Consider the following 4,738-nt stretch of genomic DNA (forward strand, 5'->3'; position numbering starts at 1 on the left):
GCCGGGCATGTGTGCGTGCGTGCCCAAGATCCCGAGAGGAGAATGGAGGAGAAGGGATTGCGGCGTGACCATCCCCCCTGGGGGGTGATTTCTCACTTTCTGTCTCTCTGTCTCTCTCTGTCTGTCTGGCGAGCGCACGTGCCCTATAGTGAAAACCTCTCCAAAAAAAAATAACCTTTATTTTTTTAAAGTTAATATATTCATTATAGGAAATGGAAAAACACAAGAAGCAAAGAACAAAATCATCCACAGTCACAAACAGCTTACAGTGGGTGTGTCCTTCTAGATCTTGTTTGTACACACAACATCCAATTCTGGGATCATTCAGTAAAGAATGTATCATGCTCTTTCACACATCATAAATATTTACCAATTAAAAGTCCTAAAGCTCTATTTTGATAGCCAAGAATACACTAGACCAACTCTATCTGTTAAAAAGTAATCCCTTCTTGGGGACAAAATTTCAAAGAAGATAAAAATGGCAACAGGCTTATAGATAAAAGTATAGGCAGTTAGGACTAAAATATCACATTCCCTTAATGCTTGACTTAAAATATACTCTTAAGTATAATTTTTATAGCATAATTATCATATCTATACTACTAAAATATTAGAAAAATGTCTGCATTTAATTACTCAATGTATTACCACAAGACAGTCAAAAGAGGTGCAAATTAATCAATGGCTATCATCAAAATGTAAATATGAACACATCTGCATCCCTTTATAAGACTTCCTTTTGCTCCTCTACTGCCAACCTAAGGAATAAGCCCTGATATACACTGCTCACAGGTGGTTTAACAATTCCATGTCCTAGATTGATCTTTTCTATCAATTATAACAAAGATATTTACAACTGCCTAATTCACTAGCTCTACTTTTTCTTATACACTGTCAATTCATGTATAAAGCTTAGATGTTACAAAATATTTGTCCACGTTAAACAGATACTTTACCAAAACTACACATAAACCTATGGTTATAATCTAAGAGAATCTTCAGAAATAATATTAGTAAGATAGAGATTAACTTTTCCTTAAAAGTTTTATAGAATTCAGAAGTGAATCCATCCAGATCTGGGCTTTTCTTTTTTGGGAGATTATTTACTGATTCAATCTCATGCCTTGTTGTGGGTCTATTCAGGTTTTCCATGTCTTCCTGATTCAATCTTGGTAGGCTATAATCATCCAGGAATTGGTCCATCTCTTCCATGTTCTCTTGTTTGTTGGCATGTAGTCTCTCATACTATGCTCTAAACTAGATCCGGAACAGGAACCACATTGGCCATGTGTAATCCTACCTTCATCTCCACACTACCTGTTGGTCTTATCTTGTGAGTTTTTGGGTTTTTTGTTTGTTTGTTTGTTTGTTTCATTTTGTATGGTTTTAAGGTTTTTGTCATCAGGCACGTGTGCTCACCAGACAGACAGAGAGAGACATAGAGACAGAAAGCGATAAATCACCCCCCAGGGGGGGATGGTCACGCCGCAATCACATCTTGTTAAAATTTTCAAAGAACCAGCTTTGGCTTTCATTTATTTTTAATATGGTTCATTTGTTTTCTATTTCATTTATTTATGCTTGAACCTTTTTTTTTTAGCCTGACATTTTGTTATTGTTGTTTTTCCAACTCCCTGAGACATGGTGTTAGGTTATCTATTTGCACTTCTGCATATTTTCTTATGTGTACTAATTGCTATGAATTTACCTCTTATGACTGCTTGGATTTGTGTCCTATCATACGGTCATATGGTCAATCTTTAAAAAGGTTCCATGCCAGAGTTAGAAAAATGTATATTTTGTCATATTAGGGTGGAAAGTTCTATAGATATCTGTCAAGCCCATTTGATTTATAGTATTATTTAGGTGCTGTATTTCACTTTACTTTTTGTCTAGAAGATTTGCCTAAAGGAAATAATGGGGTGTTGAGATCCCCAACAACTATAGTGTTGCTCCCTATCTCTCCTTTTAGCTCCAGCAGTCTTTCATTCACATATTTAGGTGCTCCTGTGTTGGGTGCATACATATGAATAAGTGTTATGCCTTCTTGCTGAATTAACCCATTTATTATTATGTAATGCCCTTCTTTGTCTCTTCTTACAGTCTTTGTCTTGAAGCCTATTTTGTCTGAAATCAATATCATAACTCCAGCTCTCTTTTGATTTCCATTTGCATGGAATATCATTTTCCGGCCCTTCACTTTCAGTCTATGTATGTTTTTATCCATAAGGTGTGTTTCTTGCAGGCAACAGATAGAGTTTCTCTTTCTTTATCTATTTGACCAGTCTTGTGTCTCTTAATTGGATTATTTAATCCATTAACATTCAATGTCAATATTGATATTTCCAGAACTGTTCTTGTCATTAAGTGAGCCATTTTCTTGGCTGTTTTTTGTTTTCTTATAACTGTCTTTCTGATTTTTAGTTTTCCTGATATAGAACTCCCTTGAGGACCTCTTAAAGAACTGGTCTAGACTTGGTAAACTCTTTCAGGTTTTGTTTATCTGAGAATGTTTTTATCTTTTTTGTTGTTGTTGTTATGTTAGAATTTATTTTTTTGAAGTTGACCAGAGAAAGCGAGAGAAAAACGAGAAAGCAAGCTGCCAGGTCCGAGACTCGAACCGCTGTCAGCCTTGCAGGAGTCCAGCCGCCTTAATCACCACGCTATCTGCTGGCCCCCGCTAAACGGCTACCTTGATGGACAGGGAGAAGAGATAGATCTCCTCCAAGGATTTGATCTTCATATCTTTGACAAGGCGGCCCAGCTTGGTGACTGGGATCCACTCCTTGTCCTCAGCCTTGCCTCCGCGAGCTCCGCGGCCCCGCCCCGGCCCCGCACCGGCCCCGGCCCTGACTGTGGGGGTCGCTGCCAAAGCCTCTATGGAAGCCGCTGCAGCCTCCTATCCCAGGACCCCCAGGGCCTCCGGGCCCTGCCGTTGCACCAGTGTCATTCGCCATTTGGTGTTCTCTCGGAGAAGAAGCAATGTTTTTATCTTTTGTTCCCATATGAAAGATAATCTTGCCAGGTATAGTATTCTTGGTTAAAATTCATTCAACACTTAGACAATATTGCCTCATTCCTTCCTTGCCTGCATTGTTTTCGCCAAGAAGTCAGCTGTTAGCCTAATGGGGTGACCTTGTAAGAAACTTGCCATTTCTCTATTGCCAATTTTAGTATCTTCTCTGTCTGTTGTTTTTGCCAATCTGGCTATTATGTGCCTTGGAGAAGATCTCTTGTTTATTCTTTTCTGGGTCCTATGTATTTCTTGGGTCTGGATATTTGAATGCCTTTATAGGTTTGGATAGTTTTCTTCCAGGATTTCATGGGAGAGATTATCAATATCTTTATTATTTTCTTCCTCTTCTGGGATACAAATTATCTGAATGTTGGGTGCTTGATGGCATCCAGTGTTACTCTTATATTATCCTCATTTTTCTTGGATGTTTTCACAATCTTCTTGACACTTTTTTCAAGGTCAGAGTTTTGTCTTCTACATTGGCAATTTGTTTTCCTGTATGATCTAATCTACTTTTAATACTTTCAAGGAAGGTTTTAATTTCCTATATCACATTCTTATTCCATAACAGTTCCACCTGATTCTTTTTTAAGGTGTCTACTTCTTTCCACTCATGAAAGGACTTCTTCATCTCTTGGAGCTCTTTTCTCTTTTCTCTTCTATCTCAGTTAGTTTGGTCACCACAAATATTCTGAATTGCTTATCCTACATATCCATGACGTCCATTCTGTTGTCTGTGGGTGATGTGGGGCTGACATTTTCCCTTGGGGGAGACACGTTTTGTTTGTTGCTCATATTTGTTGTGCTTCTGCGTTTGTTCCTAGTCATCTGGTATTCTATACATTCCTTCCTAACTTATTCAAGGTGCTTTTGAGTGTTCAAAGGTGTGCAGGAATAGAAAATGGATGATCTCTCTTCTGGTCTTCCTCCCTATTGCTCAGCAGTAACCTGCACTGTTGGCACAGGTTCTGGGAGAATCAAAGTTCTTCCTGTATCTAAAAAGTGGTGCACCTCCAACTGCGCTAATGAGTTTCACCTCAGGGATAAAGAAACATGCAACATGCACTGCGCACTTTTCAAAACACCAAAGTTCTGAGAGTTCCAAGGTGAGTAGGGGATTAATGAGCCATGGGTCCTGGCCATTGGGGCCTTCAGCCACAGGCAGCCTGCTGTTCTGTAGTGCCACTAGCTTGAACGGTCTTTGGATGGGATGGTGAGAGGCACAAGTTCATCTTAAAGTCCCAAGACACACACCTGAAGTCTAAAGGCAAAGGAGGTGATGAGCCACAGGCCCCAGCCATTAGGGCCTGCAGCCACAGGCAGTCTGAGCCTGGTGTCTGGCAATGTCACTAGCTTGAACGGTCTCTGGGTGGGGTGGGCAGAGGTGCCAAATGTGGCAAATTTCTACAAAAAATGTTTTAATGTAATGCAGCACTTCATTGATCAAATGAAGTATATCTAGGTGGTTAAAATTTGGGTTACGAATATGAGATAAATATAAAATAATATTAGGGCTTACTGAAAAATGTAATAGTTGTGACAGTCATGCTTAACAATTTGGTTAAGTCAAGACACTAAATATGTTAGGGTGTTATGGAGGTATGCAAACATCAAACAGCTCACATAACTTTAGCCCTTCTGAGAAACTAAAAATGAGAAATATATATCAGTAGCATATACTTCTGTAATAAGGTAGCTTCAGTTCATGCATTTATATAACTG

General features: G+C 39.0%; 1 pseudogene; it reads right to left on the reverse strand.

Moving 5' to 3' along the window:
• Window positions 1-2,957, reverse strand: part of LOC106735398 (CDK2-associated and cullin domain-containing protein 1 pseudogene) — a 10,977-nt pseudogene extending 8,020 nt beyond the window's left edge.
• Window positions 2,958-4,738: the final 1,781 nt, after the last annotated feature.

The sequence above is a fragment of the Tupaia chinensis genome, unplaced genomic scaffold (genome assembly GCF_000334495.1).
Source record: "Tupaia chinensis unplaced genomic scaffold, TupChi_1.0 Scaffold000376_1, whole genome shotgun sequence".
NCBI lineage: Eukaryota > Metazoa > Chordata > Mammalia > Scandentia > Tupaiidae > Tupaia > Tupaia belangeri.